Source organism: Colius striatus, chromosome 1, assembly GCF_028858725.1.
Source record: "Colius striatus isolate bColStr4 chromosome 1, bColStr4.1.hap1, whole genome shotgun sequence".
In the NCBI taxonomy this organism is placed as follows: domain Eukaryota; kingdom Metazoa; phylum Chordata; class Aves; order Coliiformes; family Coliidae; genus Colius; species Colius striatus.
In genome coordinates, this window is record NC_084759.1 from 151,340,625 (window position 1) to 151,358,792 (window position 18,168).

The 18,168-nt window shown below is 42.3% G+C and overlaps 1 long non-coding RNA gene across 1 annotated transcript in view; it reads right to left on the minus strand.

Annotated features, from left to right (window-relative positions):
- Window positions 1–17,306, minus strand: part of LOC133624707 (uncharacterized) — a 117,413-nt gene extending 100,107 nt beyond the window's left edge. Inside the window, exon 1 of the long non-coding RNA XR_009818061.1 lies at window positions 17,220–17,306. This is a non-coding gene — a long non-coding RNA (uncharacterized LOC133624707). The remainder of the gene's footprint in view (window positions 1–17,219) is intronic.
- Window positions 17,307–18,168: the final 862 nt, after the last annotated feature.

Below are 18,168 nucleotides of genomic sequence, written 5' to 3' on the forward strand. Positions count from 1 at the left end.
TGTTGTCTTGACATTGCTGCTGCCACCCGGTAGCTTGCTGCCTGAGAGTTTTGCCTTTTGCTTGGCTTTGAATCCTGATGAAAAGAAACGTTTCTTCACTCTTGGGCCCCATGAAACCCAGCTGCTGTCTCCCTGCATTCTAGACTCTGCTGCCTCATGCCTGATGTCAGTATAGCTGACAATCACTTTCCCACCTGTTGGAAAATTGCTGAAGCAATGGTCTCCATTCTGACACCAAGCTCCAGCAGATGGAGTATTAATGACAATCTTCTCTTCTCCCTGCTATGAGATAGCTTGTGTTGGTCAAATCTGACTCAGATTCCAGGAACACACCTCAGCAATGACATCCTTTAGACTCCAAGAAAGATGATGATGCTCAGCCACGGTCTTTGGAGATGGCCCCGAAAACCCAGCCATGCTTCTCATCATAGTAAAGCATGGAAATACTCCCCTTGTCAGACAGAGGTGATTAAGGAGGTAGGGGTGGGTTTACTCACCTTTCAAAGCCTTTCTGTAGAAACCTTGCAGCGTTTGTGCTTCACTCCCTAAATCTGCTTCCTATGGGAGCAACAAATCAGCCACAGGAAAGTAGGGAGTCCTGGCACAGCCTGCTTAAACTCACAGAGTAAAAGGCTTTACCTGGAAGACGGGCACAGCTGGCTCAACCACTGAGTTGTCTGACATTTCAGAGACAAATCCAAGACTCTAATTGAAATGCATTTGATGGCTGGAGTTCAGTCCCTATTAGGCAAGAATCCACATTGTGTGCTGAACCAGCTATGCACCTGTTTTGTCCCAGCTGGCATCTCCTGCCTGAGAAAGGTCCACCGCTGTGGTAAAAGGTATTGGAATAATAGTAATAAAACCTATCCATAGAAGGCTTTGGTCAAAGAGCTTTCTAATTTCCTTTCTTTACCTTGTTTTCTTTTCTTTCTTTTTTTTCCCTGTCCCTTCTATTTTATGATTACTCTTGACAGTTGTGTCTGACTGCTCAGGGGAGTTGACTGTGGTCATAAAAGCAGTAATGAGGCTGGTCAGTAGGAGCACACAAGTCTCATACACACCCAGGTGTTGGCTCACAGCAAAAGCAGCATCTAAGCTGATTAAGTATAGCATAGTTTTAGTCTGTGTGTCTTCAGTCCCTTTTAACTGCTGGCTTTATCTCCTGGGGTCAAGACATTTACTTGCTCCTGCCACAACCTCACTCCCACCCCTCCATCAGCCCCTGTGTGGAACTTGGAAGATCTTTGTTCAAGGCCTTGCTTGACTATAAACTTTTGGTATGCCATTGCTTAAGTTTTTTGAACTATTGCCATCTGTGTGTCAGCTTGCCATCTGTACAGTGGGGAGTAATTTTTCTTGCTCCATCTTTCTGCAGGCATCACTTAGGATAAGGTGCTACCTCCAGCTTTGATCTGTGCTCACCTGGCTCAGCCCATAAATAGCTCACACCCTGCATCTTGCAGCAGGCTCTCGTCTCCCTGTGCCCCCTCTGTGGAGAAGTGCTCTGAGTGACTGGCCATCACATTGACACAAACAACCCCGGGTATATATGGATCAAGTGGTGTACAGCACAGGCCAGCTTTTTTTTTTCCTTAGTGTGAAAGTGTCTTCTGTGTCCTGGCTAAAAACTGTTCATCTTATCCTCAATCAGAAGCCTGCTCTATCTGTGATCAAGGAGCTTTGTGTCACATTTCACTGACGTCCAGTTGAGGCACCCAGACTGGGATCACTGAAGAGAAAAACCTCCATTTGTTCTGAAGGCATTCCTCCAAATCTCGTCACAAGCAATCAGACAAGCTTGGCAGAATGAGCCCTTCCTTTTGTGTTATGAACAGAAAGAAATAATATACAATCTAAGCTCCATGCTTAAATCTGTTTATTCTGATTTTTCCCTCAGTGCATGTCATCAACAAAAGATCTGTTAGAATATTTTTCTCTCTCTGCCTATCTTCCTGCCTGTCTGGTTTTAATTATATAGGAATTAGGTGATTGCTGCTGTAGATTAGGTTTATCTGAAGAACATCCATTGTGATTACTGTATTTTCATACCTTAGCATAACTCTTTTGGCTTAGTACAACATTAAAGTCTTGAAATGTAGAACTCTAAAGAAAAGATAGTAAAAAAAATGATGCGTCTGCAACAGCAACCCATCTGCATCTAGAAAGCCTCTATATTTGAAGGTAATGTGTTAACAAAAACTGTTAAGATGTGCAACAAATTAATCTGGAACAAAAACAAACCACATTTAATATGTTCAAACTTCCCTGGTTAATACTGTGCAGCGAACAGTATTAAGAAATTCCATATAACAATCCGAAAATCAGATTATTGACACAAAAGAAAATAACCAGCCCTGGTCTCTCTGTGAAGCTGTGGCCAGTTGACCCTGGCTGGACACCAGTTGACCACCAAAGCCACTCTATCATTTCACTCTTCAGCTGGACAGGGGAGAGAAAATAAAACAAAAGGCTTGTGGGTTAAGACAGGGACAGGGAAAACATTCAGCAATTACCATCATGGCCAAAACATACTTTACTTGGGAAAATTAATTTAATTTATTACCGATAAAAATCAGAGTAGGATCACAAGAAAAAAAAATCTTAAAACAAGTTCTTTCCACCCCTCCCTTATTCCCAGGCTCAACTTCACTTCTGATTTTCTCTACCTCCTCACCCTGAGTGGCAGAGAGTGATGAGGAAAGGGGCTTGTGGTCAGTTAATCACAAATTGTCTCTGCCACTCCTTCCTCCTCACACTCTTATCCTGCTCCAGCACAGGGTCCTGCCCATGGGAGACACCCATGCTGGAGAAGTTTGTAAGAGACTGTTTCACATGGGCGGGACCCCACACTGTAGCAGTGGGAAGTGTGATGAGGTCTCCCCCTGAGAAGAAGCAGCGGCAACGTCCATCTGTAATGAACTGACCACAACTCCCATCCCCGATCCCTTGTGCCACTGGAGGGGATGGAAGGAGAGTCCTGGGAGGAGGGAAGGGTGGAGGGAGGTGTTTTAAGATTTGTTTTTTTATCTCTACTCCCTGTTCTTATTGTTCATTTAGTAAATCAAAACTTTTTCTTCCCAAGTTGAGTTTGTTTTGCCTGTGACACTAGTTTCTGAGCTATCTCTCTGTCCTCATCTCGACTCACAAACCTCTCATTATATTTCTCTCTCTCCTGTCCAGTTTAGGAGGGGGAGTAATATTATGACTTGGTAGACACCTGGCTAAACCACCACAGTCATGCAGTTGCTTTTTTCCCCTTCTAAAATACATTATCACAGCAGCACTGTCACCACCATTGGTTGGTTTCATCCTGGCCAGCAGCAGGTCTGTCTCAGAGCTGGTGGCATTGGCTCTATTGGCCATAGGGGAAGCTTCTAGAAGCTTCTCACAGAAGCCTGTAGTCCTCCTGCTACCAAATTCTTGCCATTCAAAAGCCAATACAGAAACTTACAAAGTCTGTGTGTGATGTAGAACAAACCCCCAAAAGTACTAACATTCATAAAGACAAATTGTTGAACATGAGCTGATTTGGGCCAGCAGTTTTAGGGTCTAACTTGAAAGGAATAGCAAATCATGTATGGAAAAGGCTTCATCTCCTGTGCACAAGTATTAAGCTAGGAGGCTTGAATGTTCTGAATGTGGAAGCCTCTGCCTCTCTCTGGAAAGAAATACAGAACTCACACCTTCTCCAGGTGAGGCAGGCAGGCCCATATTCCTTGCTGAGTCCTTGAGGCACTGAAGAGCAGGGTGCCCTACACTACAGCAACTCCTTGCCTGCTGGCACAGCAGCAGCTTTCAAGTCAGCTCTGCCCAACACCAGCAGGAGCTCAGAAGAAATCACAGCCCAGCCTGGAGCAGCTAATAGGTGATATCTGAGTATCTGTAGTTCAGAATCCAGAGTGTTGTTTCGTGTGTTGGTTTGTTATATTTTGTTTATTTTCTTTAAAAACAAAAACAACCACATGATAACATACTGGTCACCATAAAAACACTAAAATTAAAGTTCTGGCATGGTTAATGACCCACAATGAGCACTGCTGATAGAAGAACATTGAATCATGTCCTCCTATCCTCTTCTCGAAAAGGTGACAAAAAAATGGACAGGATAGTGAGAAGAGTCACAAAATGCAATTCAGAGACTGGCAGTGGAAAAAGAACAAAAAGGCCTACTGCCTTCCAGGGAAAGACTTGAGGAGCTCAATCTGGTTTAGTTAATCAAAAATAAGATTGAGAAACAGTGTGGTTACAGGGTATAATTACCCACATGGGGAGAAAATACTAGCTACAAAAGGGATCTTTAATCTAGCAGAGAGACATAAAAATAACTCATTACCCGAAGGTGAAGTCCAGCAAATCCAACGTAATAATGAGGCACAACTTCTTGGGAGCACAGATGATTCATTACTGGAACAAAATACCCAGGGAAACAGTGGGTTTTCCATCTCTGTAGTCAGGTTGAATGTCTCTTTGTAAGACCTGCTTTCAACATGAGATGCCAGACTCCAGAAGGACACTCCTAGTGAAAACCTATGACCTGTGTTATACCAAACAAGTTTTGGACTCTGCTTTCATCTCACATCCACTTTCACCCAATTTCTCTTCTACATAAAGACCTTCAATCCCACACCAATAGTGTCACTTTCTCAGCTTAACTTTACCACATTTTTTTCTGCTTCTTCCATGACAAATATTGGGAAGAAGGCTTGGATGCCCAGTCTTCTACTGCTCCTGATCTCCATTCTCTCCTTGTCCTACATATCTGCCCTTATTCTCCCCACACCATGCTGTGACATCTCTCCACTTTGCTCCTCACATCCTAATATGCTTCTTTGCATGCATCCTTCCAAAAGCTGTCTGATGCTATCAAACAGCAGAAGGAACCATGGCAAGGAGTCCAGGAAAAAAATCTGTCACTGTCTGCTTCTGCTCATAGGCCACCTTCATCAGACAATCCTTCTTGTAGTGGCAGCTACCCTCTGAGGGACACACAGATCCAGAAAGAGTTTCCCAGGTAGAGTTCTTCTTGTATTATCACAAACCTTACAACATTTGTCTGCTCTGCCTTCCTCTTCCCACCCCAGTAGTCTAACCCAAGGCACAGGAGTCAGTCTTGCTGACACTCCTACTATTTACCAGAGTAGTTCTTATCATAGAATCATAGAATCATAGAATCATAGAATCATAGGGGTTGGAAGGAACCTTTAGAGATCATCTAGTCTAACCCCCCTGCCAAAGAAGGTCCACCTAGATTAGGTCACACAGGAACACGTCCAGATGGGTTTTGAAAACCTCCAGAGCAGGAGACTCCACACCCTCCCTGGGCAGCCTGTGCCAGGGCTCCCTCACCTGAACAGTAAAACAGTTTCTCCTTATGTTTATATGGAACTTTTTATGTTCTAGCTTTTTTCCATTACCCCTTGTCCTGTCACTTGAGACAACAGAAAAAAGGGATGTCTCAACCTTCTGACATCTACCATATAGATATTTGTAAACATTAATGAGATTCCCCTCCAGGGTCCTCTTACCTACATTAAATAGCCCCAGCTCCTGCAGCCTTTCCTTGTATGAAAGATGTTCCCTGATCATCTTGGTGGCCCTGCGCTGGACTCTCTCCAGCAGTTCCCTGTCCCTCTTGAGCTAAGGAGCCCAGAACTGGACACAGGACTACAGATGAGGCCTCACCACGGCAGAGTAGAGGGGGAGGAGAACCTCCCTCGACCTGCTGGCCACACTCTTCTTGATGTATCCCAGAATGTCATTGGCCTTCTTGGACATGAGGGCACATTGCTGGCTCATGTTCAGTTTATTAACAACCAGGACTCCTAGGTCTCTCTCTGCAGAGCTGCTCTCCAGCAGGTCAGTCCCCATCCCGGTTTATGAGGTTGTTCCTGCCAAGATGCAGGACTCTGCACTTGCCCTTGTTGTTCCCCTTTTTATATCCAACCTCCTCACACAAACTGTTTCTCTGGTAATATATTCACCAATACAGCTGGAGCATTTGTAACCTGCAGAGTCTATGCTAGTCTGGAGACAGAAGGTTTCGCTGAATTGATACAGCTTTGTAATAAAATTACCCCCTTTCTGGCATTACAGGGCAAACGTGCTTTTTAGGATGGCTCCATTGGTGAAGCTCATTGGTCAAAAAGAGTGCAAATCTCCTGAGTCCCACCAGAATCCTCACTAAGCCTGAGCAACCAACTCATGTTGATTTCCAAAACTGCTTTTTTTTCATCTTCTGCTTGCAAGCAACTTTGTCTCTTCCTCCCAGGAGTGGGACATAGCTAACACAATCTATGCATTTATCAGCATCATCATCACTAATTATTAGAAGTAACCATATCTGGACATCAGTCTAAGGTGGACACTGAATTCCAGGTGGTACAAATGTTGCCTTCTGTATGGTTGAAGCCACAGCAGGCACGAAGAGCTTCTGCTGTAGTCGCTTCCTTAGCTTGCAGATAGCCTCCAACATAAATTCAAAACCTCATTTTTCAAAGAAGCTGAAGGATAGATTCCCTGCTTCTTAAAGATAAATTTAAATCTGTGACCCCTGTTTACAGCTTGGGTCCTCTGAGCCAGTGCCTCTGAGAACTGCTAACAAAACAGCTCTGATTAAACAGAAGTCTATGGAAATTATTCAAGTGGGGAGCAAGGGCACTCCGAAGTCTGGAAGACTCTAAGAGATGTCACTAAGCTTTCCTTGGAGACAATGTTACTGCCTTGATGGCAAAATACCAAAATCTTAATTCTCCCCACCTGGTGCCCTTATTGCCTCCAAAGAGAACAGTCATGCAGAACATGCAGAATGCTGACCCCCAAAAACGAACCTGACAGAGGTCCCATGAACTTTATGTAGGATTTAGTAACTATTTAGTGCCTTTTTTTTTTTTCTGTGAAAAAGTGCTTGGAGGCTGAAGTAATAGGTACAACACACAAAGAAGCAGGAGAACTTGGCCCTTGAGTTTCTAGGTTAGTTGTCAAAGAAATAACTCTAATTTCTTGCACTCTGGAAATGAGTAATGAGTAAGAGAATTGCACAGATTAGGAGTACAGTTTGTAGAAGAAGATGAATACTAATCTACCCAACTTCAACTTAACTCCAACATCAAATACAGTTCCAGAGCTCACTCCAAAAACATTATTACTATACCTGCATCATTTCCATTGCTCCAGGAAGAGTTGTGTAAGATCTTGCAACTGAAGGGTTCAGGTGCAAGCATGGGATTCATCTGTGGCATTCCTACCATAAAGGTGCCTGGTCTTATCCCTTCCCCCCCCCCCCCCCCCCCCCATTGTTGGAAGGAGTAGGGGGAGACGTAAAGGAGCAATAATTCAGTACATTAAATATACATGCACATATGTATATATTTATAGAGGGAAAAATAGAGTTAAGAAGTGACAAATTCCACAAGGCAATTACCACTGACTTTTTTCCCCCTTCCGTCTTTTTCCATTTATAGTGCAAAACAGGCCTTAAGCTCCAATTCCAAATACCCATTGCAGTAATTCCCTCTGGCAGAGAATTATTATTTACTGCTTGCATTCTCACTTCAAAGAGGAAATATCAAGCTGCAAACATAGAAGTACTGGGGTTAAAGAAAGTTACTCCCATTTTGCTCAAAATGGCATTCCTAGAAGCGTTTCTTGGCATGTAAAAGCTGTGAATTGTATTTGAAGTTTTCACTGAATTTTCAGTGAAAAAAAATATCGGTTTTGGAGCCTTTGTAGGTGATATTTTTCTATTGATCTCAGTTATATGGCATGGAGTAAGGTCTCAAAAGCAAACACAGTTACTATCACAGTCATTGAGTGTTGGTGCGGAGCAAGGGGAGGCTGTGGTGATGAAAAACTGAGACTCTAAAAAAGAACTATCTTGCTAACAGACTTGATATCCCTGGTGATGTCAGCAGCCAAAGATTGGTGATAATCTACTGAAAGTTAGTAGAAATCAAGCAGCAGATGCTATAAAATTACATTAGGATCATGCTCACAGCTGCATTCAGGAAAACACACTGATGTTCTTGCCATGTTAACAATGCTAGTCAATTAGCAAACCTTCCAGGCCAGACTAGCAACTTGAAAAAGAGATGCTAATCCAGTGTCTGAAGTGCTACGGTGCACAAAGCGTGGGCTCACTCCATATGTTCTCTCCCTCCTTGCAGAGTAAACGTCAGTGCTGCTTTTGCATGTTTAATGACAGTTTTCTACAACCCACTGAGCCTAGGAAATATTAGAGAAGCTATGAGTGATTAAATTCAACAGGAGCCAGGCCAACCTCACCATTCCTCAAAGTTGATGGAAAATGTACACCAGCAAGAGGTGCAGGTAGTAAGTTCCCCAGCACTAAACAAAGCTGCCATCCTCCTTAAAGCGTGCCCCAGAGAGGCAGTAACACACATGTTCATGCCCAAGCCCCTGCCAGTCCAACATCCCAGGCCTTTAATGATTGTTGGGGTCTCCTAACACTACACCCATTCTCACCCCAATCTATCTACAATGGGATTACGTACATTATAGACCAAACAAATAACAAGAGGCTATGAATCATGTTTCTTCAAGTGTTCCTGTTCTAATTCGGAGCAGAAACATTCTAATGGTGCCATTATCTGCAAGAAAGGAAGCTTGAGTCATCACAGCCCCTGGATAAAATGATAGGTGTGCAATACATAATTACCCTTTCGTTTGGATAAACTGGCTTTGTTACTCGTGAGCCCTCTGACTGCTTGTAACAAGGGGGAATCAGTTTGGTACTTGCCCTCACTGCAAACTGAGAGTCAACATGCTGTAAAGCATCCACTCTTTTCCTCCCACTTAAATGCTGAGAGAGGGATCACAAATGGTCATTTGCAAATCACAAAAAATTTGCTTTATTTGTGCCAGGCACAATCCTATCGTGCATCTACTCCATCTCCACAGACTCTTTCCCATGTCCCTGTCTCCCTTCTTAGGAGCTGTTATGTAAGCCAGGAATGGGATAGCTCACATATGACTCTCCATGCTCCATCACATGTAGTTCTGGTGGCCCTGCAGGCCAGAACCATGACAGGCCATAGCAACTACAACACTGAGCTTTTGGGTGGCTATCCTCAGACTGGCATCCAAAACCTGTGCTATGGCTTGAGGGTCAGTATGTCAGAGCAGCCTGAATATGGCACTGAACAATGTAGTGAGCATGTAGCTGAGCAGGGCTTAGCACTTGGGGTTTCCTGTCTTTTGGGAACATAAGAATGCTACTATAGGCAGATATTCCCATTCCCTCTTTCCAAGGATGGAGAGTAGAAGGTTTTCCCCTATCTAGTGGTGGGTTTGGGCCATTCTCTTCCTAGTGAAAAAATCTAGGTTTGCTTCCTTGCCTAGTAAAGACAGACTCATACCTATCTTTCTTAACATTCATTTGAGTTGCTTAACCATCTGCCCATCTTTTAGGCTTTCACAACCCTTATCCAACATGGGCCATGCAGCAGATCAGTCATGAAATCAGACAGCAAGAAAGTACAAGGGACAACATATTGCTCCGCTTGCCTGGGCGTGGAGAATGTCTGGGCTTGGCATTTTACCCTAAACAGCTGTTGAAACATCAAGTAACAGTTTCCCCAAGGCAGAGCTTATTAGCTTGGTCACATTAATATGACTTGAATGCCTTCAGACTGGAGCTTGCATCTCAGTGTGCTGCTACACTGTGGAGATACCCAGATGGTAAACAGCTGGTTCCAGTGCCTCTAGTCAAGTCCATTGCTGTTCATACAACAGTAGAGGACAGAGCATGGATGCAAATCATACATGCCTCTCCTTTGTTCAGATTCCCTCAATTAAGTGGAAGTACTCCTATATACACTCTGATACACATGTGTTTCTAGAGCTCTTCTAGGAAATATGTACAAATGTCCTTTATAAACTCTTCAGCTATGTTCTGTTAAGCAAATCCTTTCTTACTACCTACTTTTCAATGTCTGTTGCTAATGTATTGTCTCTTGTTTCCTGTCTCCATCTTCTTTTGCAGATACTTGCAAGAGGTGTTCAGAGATTGGAAGGGAATGCCGAGTAGAGTTTCCCAGCCTTTTTCCTGCAGTAGACAGCTTCCTTATCACCTTTAATAGCTGTGGGATTGAACTATTTTTTTGAGTGTTTTAACCAGGCTCGCCAAAAGCCCGCTGTTCCAGCTTCAGCATAGGGATTGCAAACGTCCATCTTTTGATCAACTGCCAAATGCTTCTTCAGGAGCAAGGAAAGGGATGGTTGCTTAGTAAAGCCAGCCTGCATCCTGAACCATGGCTTTCCAACTCCTGCATTTTAGATTGCACCCTTGCACAGACTGAAGAAAACAGAGGTAATAAATTACAGAGAGCTATGAAGTCCAATCACAAAAAAAGATCAGAATGAAATTCAGGAGTATTTTTCTTCCCTGCCCTGTGTATGTTTCCTATAGATTGTAGCAGTAGTAGAAGTACGTATACCCTAAGAAGGGTTCTTCAAACCTATTTTAAGTTGTTAAAGCATTTGAAATGTAGCCCAGTCATTATGCATTAAGAATAGTTACAAGTTATGTCAGTAACACCCACACAAGCTGTATGCATTGTGGTCATTCTGTTGGAGCCAAGAGAAGTGCTCAGAGCATGCAAAGTTAAAGATTTGCATTAAGTCTTCCCAAGATCAGGGTTGTAAGGCAAAATTAGGCAAAAAAAAAAAAAAAAGAAGAAAAAGCCTTTACAGTACATGGTTATTATGGGATCCTCAAGCATTCATATCTAAGTTAAATAAAAATCAATTTCCTTCACAATAAGGCTGGGCATTGTGACTTAAGCATAGATATTTCCATGGCAAATCAGTTTTCAACTGTCAGCCATTTTGCCCGTAACAGTTGCTGAAAAGGGTCATAAGACACAATGGGAGAAATATATTCTGCTTCTTGTTCTCACTTGAAAATAGTCTGAATATTTTATATGTAAACTTTTCAAATCTATTCACCAAGCATGGCAAATTTTAGCCTAGAAGGTGGATGTCTCACAAGCTGCAATGATTGAAAAACACAGTTTTATAATAAAAATCTTTGCTATCTTAAATATAGAGCTAGTTGACACTTGCTTTAAAACCTGGCAACATGGTTTTATAAATATACAAATAGCATATCATCTTGCATCTAGTACCTTGATTCTAGGCTTTCAAGACTTCTAGGAAGAAAAAAGTAAGCAAATGCAAAAGAACATGATAACAATTCAGAGCTTTTTTCCATTCACTTTTGAAGAACAAACAGCATAAAACTCAGAATGTTTAGGGTGTTGGAAGAGCCAGTCAGGAATTGGCTTACTTGGTTTTACGTTGAGATCATTCTGCTATAATCTTGCAAGAATTTTAAAGTGATAAATATAAAGGTGTTTCTCATGCATCTTCCTACACAACAGCAAGGCAAAAAGTCAGTGCCTTAAACTCCAGAAGAAAAGTTACCATTCCACCTCTCTGGAAAAAAAAAGCCTTCTCTTTCACAGAAGGCAAATATTCATCCTCACAGCAAACACCATCTGTCCAGTGATCAAGTTGCAGTTAAATTATTTTCTTTAGTCACAAGACTTAACGCCTGCTGAAGTCAGTAGAAAACCTCCTACCAACTGAATCTTACAGAGAATGCTTCAGGTGATAAATAGTGCAAAATGGCAGAAATATATGGACAGATGTGTGTGTTTACACATGCTACAGCCACAGTTAATCACAGCAGGATTTGGATCACTGTGGATATCCTGCAGTTACGACTGTATGTCTGTATACGTGGAGCTGAACATGCTTTTTAGCCCTCTGATCATGATAGCTCCACTGTTTCAAGTTGATGATGTGTCTGATACTTGCTATGAACCCATGCAGTATTTGGTAGTAATTATTTTTTAATTGTTAATGGAAGCTACAGTGTGATTCGTTGTGGCAGCAGATCCGCTCCACAGGAGGGCTTGGTTCTTTGGAAACACAGAATGGTCATTTTCCAGAACCACACACAAACTGGCTTCTGTCAGATGCAATTCCTCAGCCAGGACCAAAGCAGCTATGGAAAACAACAGAAATGGCAGTAAACTTATTAATCCTTTCCAATGACTGGTCAGTACACAGTACCAGAGGATATAATTCTAAATCTGCTCCTGAGAAACACAACTCGTCTTCATTTGCTTTGAATGTCAGGAGACAAATGCTACCCTCTTGGCTGAGATATGTAACTTCACCTGAAGCACCAAAGATTTTCTCTGTTGATTTTTGATTCCTTGTTTTCCTAGCACAAATGTCTTCTGTAACATCAAAGAAGGATGTAATTCTTGGCCATTTGAGCAGCATATGTACTGGCCTGAATTGCAATTGCATGCACATATGTCTGAGATACAGGAGCTGGTACAGCATAGCTGCAGTCTGCCTAGTCCATGGTCCTACCTCCAACCGCCATGGATGCACCATCTCTAAAGAGATGGTCCTGGTCCTACTCTCACCTCAGAACCATTGCATCTTTCTTCCTATGTTGCCTCAAAGCTTTAATGAGCATCAGGGATCTCAAAACCTGCCTGCACAAGAGCTGCATCCCTCACTTGTGTTATACAAACCGTGGCCTCCCAGAATTGGCACTAGGTGACAGGATGGCAGGGAAAATACTTTTTAAGAACAGCTTCGCAACCAAAAGAAACAAATGTCATGCTGTACCACCTTAGGAAGGTACTGTGGTAGCAGCTGCAATAGTACAGCTTCCAGTAACATTTTCTTTCCTCCCCACTACACCTTGTACTGCTTTGGAGTGGCTAAGGTGATACTAATGGCACCTCTGTTGCCATTTGGGGATATAATGACTTCAGAACGTGGCAGACTTTGCAAAAATGCAAAGTGACATTCAAGTCCGATCTAGCCCTAGGGCAGAAAAGCAGAAAGTCAATTCAGGCAAATGTTATTGAGTGATTTTAATACATTTGTTATTCTTAGTGAGGGTTTATGGGTTTAGGGGGGTTTTTTTCCCCTTATTTTCTTCTTGCTATAATTGATCCTTTGGAAATTAAAAAAGAAAGATTCAGCAAATTCATTTTGGGTTATAATGAATAACAGCTTTTGGGATGATTGCAAAGTATCTAAATTAGGACAAAATTTGTAGATATACATGGAGAAAAAGGATAAGGAGAAATGAAAATTATAAAGTAACATTTATGATTTATGAAAAAACCTTCATTTTACTGCTAATCATAATGGACTCCCACTGCTTATAACCTTATTGTAATCAAAGACATATATTCATTTCTTGCATAGTTACATGCACATAACTCCTATTGAAGCTAAGTGTTACGTGCTTGCTGTGAGGGGCAAAGAGGTGACACACAATTAAACCATTTACTATAGCTAAACTGTAAATGATAAAAATGGCCTAGAATTTTATAATTATAGGTAACATTGACCATTTTTATTTTTTAAAAGCATGTATAGCACTAGCCCTTTGGCCTTGTGCTTGAACAAAGACAGAAATGGTCACGGTCATTGGAAGCAGTGGGAGGATAGGTTTCTGTGCATGGTCCAGCCCTCTACAGGCCACCAGTCTTGATACATGCTGTAAGGAGACTGCTTAATCACTTTCCAGTATAGCTTCCCATAGGTGTTTGCAGGGCTAGGTAAAGGCTATTCATTTCACCACGCCTGAAGCTGTGGAAGAGTTGGATCTTGATGGGATCAGACATCACGCTGGAAATGTCATAGATATCAATTCTGAAGAAACTGCAGAGATGTCTGCATTGACCAGCAGGAAATTAATATCCCTTTTGCATGGGTATTAAGAGACCTGCAAGTAATTGTCTTGGTTCAGTATATTCTAGATGTAATTCATTAGTCAGGTCTGATATCAGAGTTCAAATCAGTGGCAGGATGTTCAGCTGGTGCGATAATTTTATGTGTACCCTTCTGGGAAATGTGTGTCCAGATCTGCCTTGGACAACGTAACCACAGCTGCAGGTAAACTGGAAAAGGATCATATTTATGTATAAATAGTGCCATTTTGGCCATGTAACTTCAATTTTGATGAACTTTCAATATTAAAAGCCAAAATGGTGTAGCTTAGCTGCTAGACTAGAGCTAAAAGTTCTTCTCATAATGCTTAACCAAATCAGTTTTATTATTGTGGTGGTTTAGCCCTGGCTGGGTGCCAGGTGCTCACCAAGTCATAATATCTCTCCCTCTCCTAAACTAGACAGGAGAGAGAGAAATATAACGAGAGGTTTGTGAGTCAAGACAAGGACAGGGAGATGGCTCAGCAATTACCATCCTGGGCAAAACAGACTCAGCTTGGGAAGAAAAAGTTTTTATTTATTTCATGAACAATAAGAACAGGCAGATGAGATATAAAACTAAATCTTAAAACACCTCCCTCCACCCTTCCCTCCTCCAGGACTCTCCTTCCTTCCCCTACAGTAGCACAGGGGATAGGGGTTATGGTCAGTTCGTTACAGATGGACTTTGCCACTGCCGCTCCATGAGCTGTAAGTGGATTGCTGCTCCCCAGTGGCTTCAATGGACTGCAGGGGCACAGCTACCTCACCATGGTCCTCACCACAGGTCACAGGGGAATCTTTCTTTCAGGGTCTAAGCACTCTCCTCCCCCTCCTTCTCTACTGACTTTGATGTCTGCAGAGATGTTTTCACATTCTCAATCCCTGTTGCTGCTGCTGCTGCAGTTTAGCAGCTGCCAAGCAACTTCTTCCCCTTCTCACAGAGGCATTACCTCAGTCACTAACTGGCCAGGCCTCGGTTAGCTGCAGGGTCCATCTTAGAACTGACTGACATTAGCCCTGTCAGCTACAGGGGAAGCTTCTGGCAGATCTTTGTTTAAATAAGCCACCCTTGTAGCCACTCCCACTACTAAAAACCCGGCCCAGGCAAAACCACTACAATCATGCTGACTGAGACAATTTCAAACAAGGTGAGGCAGATGAAATTGATAAATCCTAAAAAAATACCTTGATTTTGGTAAATTATTTTCTAAAAGATAACTGAAGTAATGTTCTCCGGACCAAGAAATATTTTCCAAAATTTTGCATTTCCTTACAGGAAATTACATGAAAAAAATAATGAAAAGTTCACAAACCTGGATAAGGGCATACACACTCGGGCATCATAGATAGTGAAGAAAGATAGTGTGTCAGGAAGTGAAGAAAGATAGTGTGTCAGAAGGTTGGGACATCCCTTTTTTCTATAGTAGCTAGCAACAGGACAAAGGGTAATGGGATGAAGCTGGAACACAAAAAGTTCCACTTAAATATAAGAAAAAACTCTTTCACTGTTGAGGCGAGGGAGCCCTGGCACAGGCTGCCCAGAGGGGTTGTGGAGTCTCCTTCCTTGGAGGTGTTAAAGACCTGCCTCCATACATTCCTATGCAACCTGATCTAGGTGACCCTGCTTCTGCAGGGGGGGATTGGACTCGATGATCTCTAAAGGTCCCTTCCAACCCTACCATTCTATGATTCTCAATTCACCATAGTACAGTTCAATGTGTACAGAAGTGTTTGAAGGACCTTCTTGAATACAAGAGCACCATAAGAAAGCAGACACAGACACAGACACAGACACAGACACAAAAAAAAATACGTGATACAAAACGTTTAATGGAGGAGCTGCTACTAAAGCAGACAAATCTTCAATGCTTACACAGCACACACAAACCCATGAATGTTACAATCTGGAATTAAGGACAAATATTCAAATCCATGCTTAGCTAATAAAATAAGCAGCACTTATTCTAAGCTGGCAGACCACTCAAGGCTCTAGCTTAATCACTTTCAAAGGCTGTGGACAAACATCCTCTTCCAGTCCTGTTCTAGATCCAGCTGTGCTGCTCAATGTTACCGCTACAGCTGCTCATCTATTGTGTCCTCTGTTCTCTTTTCCACTTAGGAGGTGATTCAGCTAACTTTGTCCTCTCTCCCCTTTGCCCAATCCCAGCTGTTTGAAGATGTTGCCATGCAGCATTTGCTAACAATACTAACAGGTTAAAAGAGTGACGTGACAAAATAGTAGCACTTGTGCAAGGGGCAGCCCAATCTCCTCATTACCATCTTTGGGGAGATCTGCCTTGGGATGCATGAAGCATACCGGCAACTTTCTTATCAAGTGAAGCTCAGCTGCAGGGAAACTGGGAATTCCCATCCAAATCATCAGACCAGGCTGGAGAGCCATGGCTTGGGAGGGAGTGCAGTCCATGAGCAATCAAATCAAGAAAGTATTAAATAAATTCACCTTCCTCTCAGTAAAGACAGGTCATAATCTTCCCCAAGTCTCACTGGGAACATAAGAGTTTAAATAAGGAATCTCATAGTCTCCTTTGTGAGGTACAGTAATGTGACACTTCTTTTTCCTCCTCAGCTTGTCCTCTGCAGTTATTTGATTCCAAAGGAATTGCAGTGAACTTACAGATTCTTCCCTAGTACACAGAGAGGGAGGGAGTATCCACCAAGGACCTATTCTTACATTTTCAGTCACCTCCTGTCCTGCCCCAGCCAATTATGCAGTTGTGACAGAGACTGTTAAAAAGTGACTATATTCTGCCCCAGAGCTAGCTGCATTCAGAGAGACAAGTGAAATACAGGCTTCTCTCAGTTTCAGTGTCCCCTGTATTAAAAATTAAAGAGGAGATATTTGTGTTAACTTTTCTCATAACCTGGGGAAGGATTTAAACAATTTGAAACCTCAGACAGCTTCAGAGAGAGATTCTGCAATTGTGCTACAAGGCACAGTTACTCCTTGTAACCCTGAGGAAGACAGGGCAAAGGCTTATAGTAACAAGTAGCACTTTTATGTATAGAGATGCCAATTCTTATTTCCACTACCCTTACAATGGCATGGGACCTTAAGGTGAAAGTAAATACTATTTTTGCACATTTTTTCCTTGCTGTTACATCAGGGAGAGACTTACAGGGAGAAGGGTTGATGGGGTTATAGCTTTGCTTACAGCATTTACTAGATAACATACACTCTTAGCTGCAGCTTGAGGAGTGGCTGTTCCTCTTTCCCTACTTTCTTAGATTGTGGTCACATCCCATTCAACTCTACACTACCAAAATTTGGAAAAAGGCTTTCTGTAAATGAGGACTTTTAACAATCATTTAGATCAGTCCCTCTTTTGTTTCTAAATTAGTAGTGAAAAATAAAATCCTGTAACCACAGTTGTGTTACACAGTTCATCTTGAAAACTTTCTAGAGAGGGATTAGAGAGTAGAAATTACCTTTTTGTGGTCCAGAGAACCTTCATGTTCCAGAGTGCCTCGAAGGCTTCTGTCCCCATTACACGAAATAACAAGTGGTTCTTTAAGAAGCTCCAGTAAATTACATCCTCAAATCACAAGATGTTCTGCTGTCTGTGTACAATGCTACTAATTTCCTTTGTACAATTTCTTCATTTCCTTTATGACTCATGTCTGCCCATTTTCACAACCTTTTCTTCTGGACTCACTGTTTGAAGCCTTTTTTGCTCTTCCCTTTCCAGAAAATATTCACACTCTGAATGGCCTAATTTGCTAGGACAAATTCATCTAATTCACTGTAATTAGGAACATGGTAAACTTCTACTTGTGCACAAAAGATGAAAGGTAACAGCTAGCAAGTGATTATTTCTATCAGTAGGTTTCTGTATAGCATTTCAGACAAAACATTCCTGCTCTTAATAGCTTGAATGTCTCAAAAGAAATCCATGGTAACTTGATCAACAGTGTCTGAATCTTTTCACAGGCTGGATGCTTTTCAAGAAATAATGGTATTTGAATCATCTTTCCTAATGAAGAAGATAGCATCAATACAATGTGCCAGTTCTGTTGCTTAGATGCTTAAAGTTGGCACTGATTTCACATTACGGTTGTTCACTTGGTGACTGCAGGGTGCTAAGGCCTTGATCCAAGAAAGTAATGAAGCACATGTGCCTAAACAGAAGCATGAAGGTAATTCTTCAGACTGTCTCGTGTCCAGTGCCATGCTCCTGCTCCCAGTATCTTGCAGAAACAGGATGGGAAAGCCAGGAGAGGCAGGAGATAGGCATTATTGGCCAACACTTTTGAAAAACAGATCCCAGCACGGAAAAGCTGATATTATGCAGCACACCGAATGGTAGTCCCCTGAGCAGAGCCGAGGTGCACAAACCATTTACATCAGTCTCCCTGGTGGTCTGGAGCATCAGAAGGC